Genomic DNA, 17,189 nt, shown 5'->3' with positions numbered 1-17,189 from the left:
TGCGCTGATCCTTAGATAAAAAAAAGGTTCGATATCGTCAGAATGCATTCTTATAATAGTATTTGGTATTCTTCGATCGTGTTGCGATCACTGTTCTTCGAAGTCTAATGTATATGAAAAGATATTCCCTCCATTTTTTAGGATATAGAAGAGACTGTTTGAAGAGTCTAGACAACGTTATCGCATCAATCGCTCAGAGAAAATCGAATAGTTCTTGAAAATGTATGATAAAAAGTGAATTACTACGAATAAAGCGTGCAAAAAAACAGTAAGCATCTATAAAAAGTTAATTATAAAGTATTTATAAAGTTTTATACATTTTTCTGCAGTTTATTCTTTTTACAGAACATCTTCTTTCTTTTCTCTCTCGAAACTACCGCAACTCATTTTGGGGAAGAGATTCGTCCTGACACATAATATCTAAAAATTGACATCAACGCATTATTTTATACCATCATAATAGTATTGCAGACAATCGAGGCAATTATATATTTCCTTGGCCGATACAACGACAATAATACAATAGCGTGCAGAAAAATTCGTGCAATCAACACCACAGGTTATACTGTGGGAGATTTATGATCTTATTGTGCAAATTATAAAAATACGAAACAAAAATATAGTAAAATTGACATGCACGTGATTCTTCTACATATACATATAGAAGCCTTCAATTGTGTTGTTTATGCTGACTCGAACATTACATTGAGTCACTGGACAATACAGAACATATAGTTAATGAAAAATTCCAATAATTTATGATCATTATACGCCAAAACCTATTAAGAATAAATGTAATGCATTAAAAAAATTGCGTGAGGTTTATGATGAAACTTCAATCGTAGAGTGCGAATTACTAATGTACGCTACTGATAAAATTGTATACGCTGCAAATTGTAAATATTGTCATTTTTTAAATAAAAAATAAATTAATGTTTTGTAAGAAAAATTGTATATTACGATACTTAAATACATTACTCAATTTATTTTATTATTTTCAGTCTCCTTTTTTTCTCTTGCCTCTATTCAGCGGTTTAGAATTATATGCGATAAGGCTCACAATTTTTCCTGAAATAAATTAATCAAATTATTGAAATAAAAATTAAATAATAAAAAATTATGATTCTAATCTTTATTTCTTTCTGCGTTTTCTCCATAATTCTGAAATATTTTTTCGCCCTTCTGTGATATCATCTGCTTGTCACGTAATTTCGAAATCACGTAAGTTCGAAACCTGCACATTCCTGTTTTTCCTTATCGCGAGTGGAAGCGAGTCTTCCCTTTTCCTTGCAATTAATAATCTATCAATAATGGTAGCTGTTCAGTATGCATATAGGAAAAATCATGGGAGTAATCATAGGTCATCGATTGTTTAACATTGCTTAACATAATCTAGAATGTTTAATACTACAAGTACAATATGATGACTTGCCCATATTTCTAGTTGGCAGTGATTAAATTTTATTGTATCAAGAATAATCGATTATTAATGATTTTTGTGGTGCAAAAGTAATTTTTTAATATTATTTAATATTATTAATTTTTTAATATTATTTTTGTAGTAGAAAATACATGAAGATGCAAATTTCTGTATATCTTTTCTCAACTTATTACGTTACTAATAATAATCTAGCATTTATTTTTTATATTAATTTTTCTATTAAATGTATAAATTTATAAAAATTTATAAATGTATAAATTTATTTTTCTATTAAATGTATAATGAAATGTATAGTTGGGGTACCATGAATTATATGTTAATATTCATGATGAAACGAAACAATATAGAAAATATACAGAGTGTAGAAAAAGTCTTGGAATATTTTGAAACCTCTTAAATATCTTGAAAAGTAATCATTTTTGAGAAAAATGTTTTATACAAAAGTTGTAGGGTTGAAAATGATCTATTGAATGATCTTATTAATTTGACCTTGGATGGCCACCATCAAGATGAAATCAAGGTCAAATCAATTTTTTAAATAAAATATCCTATTTTTAATTTTAAAATCGAATAGCTGAGGTCGGGAGCTTTTCAAAACATTAAGTAAAGCTTCCTTTTAATTAGTACTTTTCATGTTATGAGAATTGAAAGTTACGAAACCGCCGGCATTAGCATTATCTAAGATATTACGTAGAGATAGCCCAATTGGATTTATGAATCATGTATGTGTTCGCGAATGTCTGTATCTCTATCTCCTCCTCTCTCCTATCCTTTCTTTTTCCTCCTCTCTCTTCCTCCTCCCTTTCCCTCCTACTCTTTTCCATTCCCTCTCCCTCCTTCCCATCTTTTCAACAAAGCTGGAGACTACATAAGCTAGAGATCTCTCCTGTCTAGTTCATTCTTGCTGTAACCTGCGATTGAGAAGGTATATATATATATATATATATATATATATACTTTTTTGTGATACTCTGTTCTGAGATTCTTATCGCCACATAGTTATCTTTATTTATAAAGTATTTATTTAAAATATTTTATAATGTTTACTGAACAGGAGTATATCCTTTTTAATGATGCGAGGATGGACTGATCGCAGAAGGTCTTACGCACATGTGACAGAATTTTTCATTTAAACTTTTATGGAATGAAGACAATGATATATCTATAATAAATCGACTGTTATTCATACTGTACAACGTTTTGAAGAAATGGATTTTGTAAAAACCCGTAATAGACAAAGTAGACCAGTAGTAGCGACAAATCCTGATAAAAGATTGAATGTTCTACAGTCTTTTATCGAAGATCCGCGTAATTCAATTCGCAAAGTTATACAACGCATCGATCCTATGTCAGTTCGTAAAATTCTAAAAAAGGAGAAATTTCATCCATATAAAATCCATCTAACGCAGGAACTATGTGAAGATGATTTTGATCGCATCGAATTTTGCGAAAAAATGTTATGATGTTAAATATCGATAGAAATTTTTTATTTGTAGTCAACATTATTTTTTAAGATGAAGCTATTTTTGAGCTAACCGAGAATGTAAATCGACATAATTACAGATATTGGAATGATGAAAATCCCCGTTGGAGGCACATACTCAGAATCAGCAAAAAGTCAATGTATGGGCTGGATTTTAAATAAAACCATTACTGGGCCTTTCTTTATTGAAGGTAATTTAAACACTGACAATTACTTAGCCATGCTTCAAGATGAAATAGTTTCGTCAATCCGAAATATCGCTCATCAAAACTTCAATGACATTTGGTTCCAGTAAGATGGGGCGCCTCATCCCTACGGTTTACGAGTACGCCAATGTCTGAATGAAGTTTAGGTAAATAAGAAAAAGAGATTACATTGAATAGCCAGCACAATCGCCTGATCTAAACTCACTCGACTATTTTTTGTGAGGATTTTTAAAGAGAAAAATTTATAATATATTAAACCTCGAAATCTTAATGATTTACGTCAATGAATAATAAATGAATTTAGAAATCATGCCTCGCGAATTCTGTAGAAATGCAATCTTAAGTTTTTATAATCGTCTAGTACATTCTCAGACTGCGGAGGGACGCCAATTTGAGTATTTACTATAATATGTAATATTCTTTTAACTCTAGCTCGTCATACTGAGATATGACGTATTTAATGCGATTTTTCACATTGCAATTCAGACTTTAACTTTTTATGATGTAATTTAAGAATAAAATATTTTTTGTTTCATCTTTGTTCTTGTCTTATTCTAGAGATATCAATTTTGCATGATAAGTTAAAAATATGTTTTCTATTGAGAGATATAACTTGACGAAATTCCAGATCCCGGTGAGATCTAGGAGAAATTATATCTCTGAATAGAAAACATATTTTAACTAAAACTAGGTAAGACGAACTGAATTAAAGGAATGACAAATGCTCAAACGAATGACAGTTGATTTAGATATACCATTGTCTTTATTTGATCAAAGATTGATTGGAAAGTCTTGTCGCTTGCGTAAGACCCCCTATGATCGTCCCATCTTCGAATCATTAAAAGGAATACGAGCACCTTAACTTAGGTAATGCTAATGTCGCGGCGGTTCCATAACTTTCAACTCTCATAATATAAAAGTACTGATTAAAAAGAAGCTTTATTATAGTTTTTGGAAAGCTCAGCTATTAGATTCTAAAATCAAAAATAGGATGTTTCGTTTAAAAAATCAATTTGACCTTGACGCCATCCAAGGTCAAATTGATAAGGTCAATCAATAGATCATTTTCAACCTTACAACTTTTATAAAACATTTTTTTCAAAAATGATTACTTTTCAAGATATTTAAGGGGTTCGGGACTTTTTTTACATCCTGTATGTACTAAAGGGGCAGTTTATACTTCTAAACAATTTATTTTATTTTATCGTAATACATTTTTTATCTTATATTAATGGTTATTTTTTATTCGTTTTCTTATACTTTTCTATTATATTATTTAATAATTATTATTTAATAATTATAATTATCTTTTGTATTAGTGATTATATTAAACATGTGTAAGTTAATTGAAAATATTTTTCAATTTTTATCATTTCTTATATAATCCTACTATTTTAAGTGTATACCCCGAGTATGGGTCATTTCTTAAAAACTAATAGAAATTTATTAAATATCCTTATTAAATTTTTAAATGTGCTTTACATATTTTTAAAAAATGATACAAATATTGTTATATTTAAATGCATCTTTGAATTTTTGTGACTCATGGTGCTGCGGTCTCCCCTCATTCAATTCATAAATATTCGATAGCTACCAGATATGTAAATATGAAGCCGGAATTTTTTTACAAAAAATACACATTTATTGCATGAAAATGATAAAAAATATTTTATTCGAAGTATTGCCCATCGGTAGCTATACATTTTTTCCACCTGTTTGACAATTTATGAATGCCACGCCAAAAAAATGTTGCTCTTTTGAGCCAAACCAGTCATCTAGCCATTTTCGTAAGAAGTGAAGCGGTGCTGAGCAAGTGCGTGTCCCATCGATGCAAATAAGTGGTAATCGGAGTCTGGTGAGTAAGCCGCATGTGAAAGTATTTCCCAACCAAATGCCTGAATCGTTTCCTTGATCAGTTTTGCTGTGTGTGATGGTGCATTATCATGGAGCAAAATCACTTTGTGTTGCCTTTTTTGATGGTCGTTTTTCACACAAAGCTTGATTCAAATTGATTATTTGTTGTCGATAGCATTCAATATTAACGGTTTCGTCAGATTTTTCTCATAATAGGTCACACCTTTCTGATCCCATCAAACACAGAGCATTGTCTTCCGTCCGTAGCGATTTGGCCTTGCAGTCGATGTCGATGGTTCGCCTGGAGTTATCCATGATCTTTTACGCTTAGGATTTTCAAAATATATCAACTTTTCATCGCCAGTCACAATTCGATGGAGAAATGACTTTCTTTTGTACCTAACGAACAGCATTTTGCAAGTGGTTTTTCGGTTTTCCTGCTGCCTTTCATTCAGTTCATGTGGAACCCATTTTCCCATCTTGTGGATCTTTCCCATGGATTTCAAATGTATGGAGACGGCTTCTCTTGTCACATTCAATTGATCCGCAAGTTGTTGTTGAGTTTGAGCGTCATCCTCATCCAACAATGCTTGCAATTCGCTGTCTTCAAACTTTTTCGGTTTTCCATGTTCTTCGTTTCTCACATCAAAATCGCCACTTTTGAATTTTTTAAACCACTCAAAGTGATTTACCAAGAGCATGCTCACCGTAAGCTTTAACATGCATTCGATGCGATTCTGCAGCAGTTTTTTTCAAATGGTAACAGAAAATCAATGTTATCCGCAAATCATAGTTTCCAGGTACAAAATGCGACATGTTCAATGCTATTACAAACTATATTGTTGTATGAAACTTGTATTGTTGTGAGTTGAAAATCTTTGTCAGATGTCAGAACAAGGAAATGGCGTCAATGGTCTGACGGCAACTACATTGACAGCTATGGCCATCTATTGGTAAATTCTGGTTTCATATTTACATACCTGGTATTAGTTTAATAGTAATTCGATAATTAGAAATGCCATGCTATTTATATATTATTTTTAAAATATTATTAGTTCCTAAATTAAAATCATTGCTGAATCATATTTTTGGGGATGATATGAGAAAGAAGATGGCAAGCATGTGACATGATGGCGAAACAATGTGACACGGATTTAGTGCTGAATTAAATGTTTAATAATCGAGAATTCCATATGTCATCAATACAGTGATCAAACACAAATTACTGCACTGTCGCCAGCGCGTTTGTATGTCGAGAGGCCGAGGTATCTTCCTTCTCAAGAAAGTCACCATTAAGAGTAACTTTTGGTAGACGAGTCCAGTACATATCTTCTGCTGGCCATTCGGTTTCGGACGAACCTGCTCGGAATCGGTTGGTTTGTCAGACGTTCCGGATCTTGATCGGCTGTAAATGGAACTATGAGAGAGGCTTCTGATCGGTGATCCATCTCCGGAGCGAGTGAAGTGTTTTTTTGAGAAGTCTGTGGCTGATCGAATGTCCAGCCGTTATCTTGACTCGCGGGCACTTAAGGAAGACAACCCCTTTTTCAGATATGATTAATATGATGACCGATGATTTTGCCGTCATCGAAGCAAATATCAAATAGAATTGATATTTGAAGTGGCTTTGATAATAATACCTTGTTTTCTTTTGTCCTTACAGGTTAGTATCACCATTCGATCTCCCATCGCTAAATGGTCGAGCATCGTGATGTTTCGAAAATTGCCTTGTCATGTCTTGTTGCTTAGTTCCGCTGAAGCTGGATTCAATGTGTTAGGTTTCGGAAGCCATTTGGTAAATGAGGAATTCATATGACGTCCAAAAATGAGTTCTGGAGCTTTACCTCCGAAGGGGGTTTGAGCAGGGAGATTGAGATAATAATATCTATAAAGAAAATCGTACAGCTGCTGCTTCCAGTTGGATAGATTATTAGCGATTGCTCTTTTTAAAGCATCCTTTTGGCCTGACTATTAGATTGTGATTGGGGATAGTAAATGGGAGATCTGCATATTCTTGCAGAGAGCGGCGAATATTTCTGAGATGAATTGCGTTCCGTGACAAGCATATCTAGGAGTTCGAACCTGCAAAAAATTTTTCAACAAAAAGATCGACAATACGACTTAATCGATATAATGATAGTGATAACAACATTAACAAATTTGGAAAAGGCATTCACGAAAATGAATAGATATTGACCGTTGATTGGACTAGCATAGTATCGGACTGTACACGTTCCATACACACACACATACACACACGCGCGCACACACACACACACACACACACACACACACACACACACACACACACACACACACACACACACACATACACATACACATACGCAGGATATGTTGGAGTAGATCATGGATTCTATGATACCTTCACTGGAAGTTTCTGATTCAAAACACAAGAATCACACTGGTGTATGAGACATTCGCCATTTGTCTTCCGCCATTTTTGTTTCAATATACGTATTCATGGGCGAATTGTTTGGATCTATGTATTTCAGGGTGACCTTTGTAAAGAGTGACTAAGATCGTCGATCTGAGTTTCTCAGGGATGACAACTTTGTCGCCAAGGAATAGTGTCGATGATACTCAAGTATTCTGCACGTCTCTTGAAGGGGGTTCCAAATCTGGACTTACTTTTGCTTTCCAGCCTTGAAAGACAGAGCCTAGAAAGGGGCATTTCTTGGTTACTAACTTCAGTTTGTCTCGAAGTTCTTTGCTGAAAAAGTTTATTGACAGATTTTTTATTTGGAGGAGTTCTGATTCAATATCGCGGATGTAAGCTACATGAAGTTCTTTGACATTGTCACGACAGAAATTATCAATTAAGCAAGCGTCTGCTTGATCTGAATACGTATGTATTCAATCCTGAAGTCGTAGTCCAGTAATCATATTGCCCACCAATTGAACCAAGTTGCAGTCTCTTAGTATGTCTACAATAACGCCACGAGAGGTTTGTGGTCTGTTTGAAGAGGTTTATGATCTGTTTAGAGTATAAATCTTCTTCCCTAGACAAACTTATGAACCGTCGCTCGACGATTGTGATGAGTGTGAGAGCCTCTTTCTCCAGCTGAGAATAGTTCCGTTGAATATCAGTGAGATTCTGAATCATGTGGAAGACGCACGTTCTTAAGCATTGGAATTGCATTGCAAGAGAACGGCGCCGATTCTAATGCAAGCGTCAGTTGCTACTACTAAGAATTTTCGAAGGATCACAATGTTCTAGTTGGAAAGGTTCAGCATAACCTTCTTTTTTGTTCGAATGCTGAGGTTGGCTTCAAACTCAAAGACGATTTTTGCGAGTGAGATCTTCCAACGAATGCTTTAATTGGTGTAGGTGAGGAATGAACTTTCCATAATGATTCACTATACCTAAGAAACACTTCTAAGACGGAAGTAGGTTTTGGCATGTTGGCTATAGCACTGATAGCCTCTGAATCAACTGAAATACCTTGGGAGTTTATGATCCTAAATATTTGATTTCCTTCAAAGTGAAATGTTATTTCTCAGCTTTGAGTCCAATCTCGATTCTCCAATCTCGATTTTGTAGGCGTTGTAGAATATGATGCAAGTGAATATGATCATATTTCTGCTGAGGAGCTTAAGACTATAATTTCGTTTAGGTATGCATATACTTCAGGAAGATCGGAGAGTGTGAGATCCATAGCTTACTAAAAAATAGCTGGAGCAATTTTAATTCCGAAGAATAGACGCTTAAATCTTTTGGCGTTGTAATAGTTGTAATGTCACGATGAGTCTCATCAGTCTACAGTTGGAAGAATGTATTATTAATATCCAATAATTATCCTAAAGAAACAACCACCATCCAGTTTTGACATGATGTTTTCCATTGTAGGCAATGGATAATTTGTTATCCAAAATTGCGTTGTTGACTTCCATTGAAAAATTAACTTACAAGCGAAGTTTGTTATTCCATTTCTTAGCGATGACGATAGGTGATAATCAATTTGAGGATTTTTACGCGCTCGATGATACCGTTTGAGACAAGACGCGACAGTTCCTCATCGAGTAGACTTTCCACGAACGGAATCTAGCGACATAGCGCTTGTATAGGGCGAGCATCACTTCCAAGATCAAATTTTGCTTTGAAATTGTGCCTAATTCTTTATCGAAAAGTTTCGGAAAATGATGGAGGACATTTTTGAGATATGCGTCATGCTCTGACGCGACTTTGCGATTAACCACACTTGAAGGATGCACGGACTGTTTATACGGCAGATTCGTAGTGAGTACGTCCTCAGATACTAACGATGCACAAGCATTTTGTACGCAAGATGGAGATGGTTTGGTGCAATGTTACTAACGCCACGGATCATAAATTGAAACTATGGCGTTTAGCCCGAATAAATTTACATCATCTCATGAGGTGATGTCAACGTCGATGTCATCTGTGTGATCGAAGGCTCAATTCATGCAATAAAACCTGCTAATAATGTCAAGTTCACTACCGCCGGTGTTCAACGGTGTCACTCAAGACAAGTTTTGGCGATCTGATACGAATCCAGTCTTTCTTACCGATAATCGTAATGTCTGTGTCCATATCGTACTGAAGAATTACAGAATTATCTAAGACGGAAACTCTTACATATTGCCGGCGGCGTTTATCGCAGAGAGCGAGTGAATTTTGACGTTACACGATTTGACGACGGCTTGGTTTTTTGACTATTTTATGCTTGCGTGATCTTTCGATTGCTTCGATTGTTCTGCACTTGAGCGACACACTTTTGCAATGTGGCCTATAATCGAATACTTATGGCAGATCGCGTCACGAAAGATACACTTTGCACATGGGTGTGCATCGTCATGACCATTATTTTTGCACTGCGAACTTATTGCTACCTTCTGGTTTCCAATTCGAAATGTTTTTCTTTTTAGATTAGTGAGACTTTTAGAAGATTAAGAACGTTTCGTTGAATTTTAACGTTTTTAGGCTGGAAGAAACATTCATGTGTGCTTCGATTTTTGCGATGATATCCTTGAGCATCTTGATTCTTCTCAATCACGGAGAGCGATTCTCTTTAATTCGTTATCTTTAGAGTAGATTGATTGCAAGAGAAGGACGAAGGTCGTTGTCCATCTTAGAACAATCGAATTCAGTCATGTAATGATTAATGCGATTATGATGTTCCGAGATCGGAATCGATTTATCGTAGCGATAGTTTTAGAATTTCTATACGATGGCGAGTAATGGAAACTTTGTCTCGGAAAAGTGTTTTCTTCTTTTAGCATTTTAATGAAATCGTCCTGAGATACGCGAGTCAGATCCGTAAATGCAACATGATCCACTAACCTGTCGAATTGACCGAGCTTGTCTAATATTATACTAGACATGTTTGCATCTGAGGTAGCAGGCATGCTGTTTCTGTAACGATTCTCGAAGCGTAGTAGTGCGAATGGTTTTATATCGTCGCCAGAACCGTAATGATATTTTTCTACACGAACACTTAGATGATTAATAAGTCTCAGAGAGAGAAAGAGAGAGAGAGAGAGAGAAAGTGTGTTAGCTGCTGTTTCCTGCTCGCTTCGTTGTTGCGAAAACAGAAGTTGGAGAAGGCTGTTAAGCCTTGGCTCTGGCTGGCAGCCATCAGAGCTTTGATCTGTTTCGTCGTCATCATCGGTTGAGATCATGTTTTTTTAGAAATTCATAAAAGCCATTCGCAGCGCCAGTTGTTGGGAACGTGATGCGAACAAGCACAAAACAATGTGACACAGATTTAGTGCTAAAACGTTTAAAAATCGAGAACATGTCATCAGTACAATGATCGGGCGCGAACTAACTGCGCTGTCGCCAGCGCGTCGCAGCGACATCTGTGTACAGAGAGGCCGTAGTAGGTATCCAATACATATCATTTTAAAAATCGTTGAATAAATACCATATCTATTTAATAAAATCGCGTGTGAAAGAAGAAAAGTGAATGTGGAAAAGAACACAATGGAAAGAAGAAGGAGCGTGAATACTATGTAAGTAGGATGGAACAACGCAACGAATGGGACAGAGAAGAATGGGTGGGAGAGAGAAGACAACAAACTAGAAAAAGAATGCAACGGACAAAAGAGAGAAGGAACAAATTCTCTCTTCTCCCTGTAACATGGGCCTCCAGTGATGCGCTTTCTCTCCCTCTAGCGTCTGCGTGCACTTCTCCCTCGCTGATCCCTCACACGAACACAGCATATACGCACTAACACATAGTTGGTTAGAACTCGCCTAACTAAACTACTCATAAATAATATATATTCTTTGTATACTGCGGAGATCTTTACTATTAATTATTACTTCACCGGAGATTATGATGACCAGGAATCGAAGTAACAATGTTATGACTTTATCTGATTGCAAATTAGTTCTTGAGCCAATAGAAAGCAATCATTTAAATGTTTATAAGAATTGTTATTGAAATTAGAACACTTCTTTATAAGTTGAAGAGGATTATTGGTATGAATATTGTTTTTGTCTGGATATCTACTTATATTTGGATAATTGATAACGAAAGTTAACTTTTTATAGCTAAGAAGGTTGCCCAGGAAGAGGAGGATGTACTTCTGTCCCGATTATTATTGACCTTAGAAGAGATTTTAAACAGAAAATATTGATGAACACGCAAGCGTCTATTGTAAATATATATTATTTAATTATATATTATTTAATATTATAAATAATAAAATATTTAAATATTCACTACCATATATAAAGAAAAATTTTTGTTTAAGAATTTTTATATTAAAGAAGAAATCAAGCCAAGGTTTTACAAAATGAACGAGAATTTTATTACCTTTATTAATAAGATTAGAGCAAATCACTTCAATTTAGATGTCTCATTCGCGAAAAAGAATTATATTGATAGTGAGCGTTATAACTGCGATTAGGAAGTTGAGAGTAGAGCAATGATACCCGGGTACCGAGATCGTCTTATCCGGGTATCTATATTTGTATTTATTAACAAAATTGTATTTCTCATATCTTTTTTATTTATATAGTGAAGTATTGCGCGTTTTGTATTATACAGTGTCCTTAAATTTCAGGAACGTCCATCATGAGCAGGTAGAACGAACTGAGTCGAAAGTCTTTTACCATTTTGCAATTTTCGCAATAGTTAGCGAGGCACGACAACTGTGACCCTTCAAAATGAAAGTAATTTTTGGAAGAATTTTTAAGCAAGAAATACGAGAAATATAATAAAAAAATTTTCTAATCAACAGAACAAAATAACTAAAATTATATAAACCAAAAAAATCGCCTTATAACAAGGGAGAAGGAAGTCGCTTTGCGTGGAAAGTCGTGCACTCCGTAGTAGGCGAAGGGATGTGAAAGTCGCTTTGCGTGGAAAGTCGTGCGCTCCGTAGCAAAAGGGGAAAATAGGGTGAGAGTCGCTTCGCGTGGAAAGCCATGTATCACGTAGCAGATGGGAAGATGGGACAGAAGTTTAGAAGAAAATTATGCGTCCTATAGTAGAGGGGAGGTGGGGTGAAAATCTTAAAGCGTTTTTCACTAGCAGAACTGGTACGCACTCAGTGCACATTAAAGTTGTACACTAATCTAATCTAAATGTAAAAGAGATATCTCAATTAATAAAATATCCAATATATATTTTATCAAATACAACAATCAAATATTGAGGATTGAGAATTTCGCGGTTTAATTCGTTTCTATATTTTTATTAAACATATCTTTATGTCAATTTGCATACAACGATTTTGCTAGTGAAAAACTATTATGCTATTAACACAGCTTGTAAAGATCAATATTCTGAATAACCTCCAGAAGATTTTAGTCGACAATTATTGTTTAAAAAATTATCATCAAATAGATTATAAAATTATAACTATTTTACTTTCACGCGGAATAGCTCGTCGACTTTTCCGATCGGTCGGAACGCGAAAGAGGTTTGTGGCGTAGAGAGATGCAATAAAACGTAATGCGCTTTTATAATGATAAAGAAACACTTATTGTATTTAAAAAAGGAAGGAAAGAATACAATAGAAAATAAAGCGCGGCTGAAATCGCGTCAACTCGATATGTGTGGATATGTTTATATGGTACGCTGTGCAGTGTGTTGTCGAGACTCGTCGCAGACGAGTTTTTTCGCAACACGGTATCGCGTGATATGTGAGACGCGGCTGTATTTGAAGGCTGTATCTTAACCATCGACGTATACTCTGCATTTGGTTACGCAGCGATTAGCGCAGAAGTATTATTTTATCCTTGTTGTTCACTGAGTATTAAACTCTCTGCGGTAACTACTGTGTAAATGAATGCACCCACAGATGGATTATCGATGGCGATGGTGGGAAGAGTAGAAATACAAGTAGAGTGAGAAGCAGATAAATGGATGATGTTCTCTGGAATGGATTCTTTCTCTGTTAACTAAGCCTAATTGACCGCAGAACGCGTGTATACGCTAAGCGCGGAACGCGAATGCGGCGCGGTAGATTTCGAAATTCTTCCCGAATGCAATGGAAAAATCTGCAAAGCGAAGGCAGTATTCGACGGTCGAGAACACTCGGCATAGGCAGAGAAATCTCTACTTCGTATAGTCAAGATAGGATGCGACCGAAATAGGATGCATCTGCATCAACCAGCGGTTGTGAACTCTCGACAGGGATATTAATAACCGGCGGCCGAGTAAACTCGGCGGGGCAGAGTACGCCCAAAGAAATCCCGTCGGTGCAGCAATACAAGGAATGCAACTGGTTGGCGATTGAGTACGCTCGACAGGATACTCTCTATTCTGGAAGATCCGTCGGTGCAGTGGTCTCATGTTGGTAACCGATCGCTGTCAAGACAACTCTCGACGGTGACAGAATATGGATTATCCTTTGCCCCCTACTAGATTAGTTCGGAGAAAATCGAATCAGGAACGGGACAAACAGAACTATATTAATATATATTTTGCGTTTATATTCTAATTGTTGAGCTCCCGCTCGTATTGTTCCAGCAGTATTCAGTAATTCCTACCGATCGCAATACAAGCGGAAAGGATATCAATCAGCGGTATTCAAACAGTCTCAACGATCTCCAGCGGAATGGCTATCACCACGATACTTATTTTAACGCGCGCTTGCATCGCGCCCTTATGTGTCAAAGGCCACAGTAATGGCACACAGTAATAACGTGCATCATTACAAAAATGAATTATGATTATCAAATATTATGATTATTAAATATTGATTATAGAAATGTTTACTATTTTTCCCGTGTTCTTTAAAAATGCTTTTAAAAATAAAATTTTATTTACAGTTATCGTAACCGCCCCGTTAACGAGATATTAATGTTTAAAGCAGAGCTTTAAGGGCACAATTGGTAATTCTGAGCCAATTTTTGACTTAGCTATACTTTCCTCTACTCTTCTCACCTCATCACCTCGCACGCAGTCCAAATATCGTTCGACATTTAGCGAATAGACCTCATGTCTACAAACGTTTCTACGCTTCGATGCATTGAGCGGCGTTCGAACTGCGGAGGTGATGAGGTGAAAAGAGTAGCGGAGCTGAATCGAAAAGTGCAATCATGCTAAGCCCTGATTTAAAGATAGTCGAATGCGCGCGTCCGTCCAGCCTACTATCGCCAAGTGTACATCCATCCACCACAGACATATGATAGACCCATCATACAATATACTTTTCTATAGTATATGTTGGGTTTGGCAGAACGAAAATATGCGAAAATATGCGAAAACAACCGATCCTTCTTTGCGCATCTTGACATTATCATAGAAAAAATAAAATAAGATATAAAAGCAAGGATGATTCTCATGAATTCTATCTTCCTCGCTGATTTTAATGAAATTAAAACAGAAAATATTTATTCTAACCTCACTTACATATTCTTATGTCTCTATGCCATTGATAGATTTCTTAACCTGAATAATCGTTCAACAATTAATATCTCTACGAGATACTACGAGATAGAGCGTCACTTTTTTCTACCAGATTTGTTCATTTCGTCCAAAAACACATAAATGATTTCAATTTTTTCAAAATCAATGAAGAAGATAGAATTCTTGAATATTACCAAAGTTTACTGTCAGGATGCGTGTGCAGAAAAGAATAGGTTATTCCGATATTTTGCCTTTCGCACTATTCTGTCAAACCCAGGTATATAATTTTTATACAGGTATATAATTTATATACCAAGGTATATAATCCATATATACCCAGGTATAATATTAGGTAGAGTACCTATAATAAGAACAATAGGATAATGATCGGTGATTAGTCCGCTAAACTGAGGCAAAAGCGGAAGTTGTATATCAGTACGTACATCATTTACACTGTTTCCAGCGAGTTTTGTGCGTCAGAACTGTCAGCAGTGTTTATTGTTTATTTATTGGTCATTTTATTTGGCAAGTCATTTAGATTGAGAAAAAGGAGAGGGATTGCAGTAAAATTATATTCTTCTTTTAATGAAAGAAAAACATAAATTTCTTGTGTATTATAACTTAATCTATTTGTTTTTTGACATATTAGAATTAAATACCTGCGGGTGTAGCAGATTGCACAAACTCTGCCAAAAAAGATTATAAAATGTATCGTTTTCCACGAGTCTCAGAAAGAAAAAAAATTTGGGCTAAAAATACAGGATGACAAGACTGGATTTCGTCTAATTCGGTATTATGTGAGATTAGTAAGATTTGCTTTTATAATTTTTAATATAAATAAATTATTAAACGATGTATATTATTCCAAGTACATTTTGATGCCACGAATGTATTGCTGCCACGGGATCAAAGACGCACCAAACACATATCTTTGATGTATTTACGCATATTAAATGTTTAACAGAAGAGATTTTATGTCAATTTATTTATTTATCATTTTATGTCAATTCTTCAACGTTCCAGTTTTTTAAAAGCACGGAATCAATAATTAAACAAAAGAAAGTTCTTTCAATTTAAAACAATATCATAAAATTTGTATGCGAGAGAAGGTTTCCAAAATTCCATATTTGCTGCCAAATTATCACGATCTGAAAAATAAAATAACTAAAAAATATTGCACATTTCATTGAAAATGCTTTCCACGATAATTGAACAGATCCAATTTTATTAATAAAAGTATGGCTGTGCATTTAAATGTTAAATGACTTAGTTATGTATAATAACCAAAAAATATTATTAGAGTTTATTATTTTCAATTTTTTATTTATTTGTTTTATTTTTTGTTTATTTATCATTTTAAATTATTTTTTGTTTATCATTTTAAATCATTTTAATTTATGTTAATATTTGCTTATTATATAATTGCAATAATGTTAATTGGATTTAACTATTAATTATGTTTATTTGCATTAATATTTGCATTTTATTTGCAGAGTTGGGTAAAGTTAATTTTTCTTTTAACTAAGTTAAGTTAAAGTTAACAATCTTGAAAATTTAACTTAGTTAAGATACAAATTAATTTATAATAAAATTAAAAGTTAAATTAATAAAAAAAAGTAATTAAAAGTTAAAAGTTAAATTAAAAAATTAAAAGTTAAATTTGTTTTTTTTTATATTTTTTAATTCATCATTCCAGAGTTTCAGTCTTACAAATAACGGAAAATATAATACTAATATATACTTCATTTAGAAAATATTCTATAGTTTATTTACATGTTTTGTTTATATATACTGTTTATAAGATTCAACTATGAATACTGGCCTGTGATATGACTAAAGCTTCAGATACAATACGAGGAAATAGCAATAATAGATAATAAGGAATAATAGATTTCTATCTATCAGAAACTAGATACGTTGAAATACACAGTTTCTGACAGATTGAAATCTGGGAATCGATTGTGTAATTGGAGTGAGATGAAAATTATAAAAGTGAGCAAATTCTCTAAAATATTTATAATTTCATTGGTCAACACATAGTAAATTTGTTCACTTTTGCAATTTCCACCTCATTTTAAGTTCGCTATTGCCGTACATTATATCTAGGACTTAACTTCAAAGAATTAAATAAAAAATTAATAGTTGCAGATAAAATGTAACTAAATGAAGTTAAAAAGTTAAGAGTCTAAAATGTAATTAAGTAAAGTTAAAATTAATTAACTTTTTAACTTAATTTTTATCTTTTTAACTTGCCCAACCTTGTTTATTTGATATGTATGCATATATATATATATATTAGGTGTGGGAAAAAGTTCGTGGCGTTTTTCCTGTTAGATTATTAAAAAATTATTTAAAAA

This window comes from Atta colombica, unplaced genomic scaffold (genome assembly GCF_001594045.1).
Source record: "Atta colombica isolate Treedump-2 unplaced genomic scaffold, Acol1.0 scaffold2, whole genome shotgun sequence".
Lineage (NCBI taxonomy): Eukaryota > Metazoa > Arthropoda > Insecta > Hymenoptera > Formicidae > Atta > Atta colombica.
The sequence above is the reverse complement of the archived record's forward strand: the minus strand, read 5'-3'. Positions refer to the sequence as shown.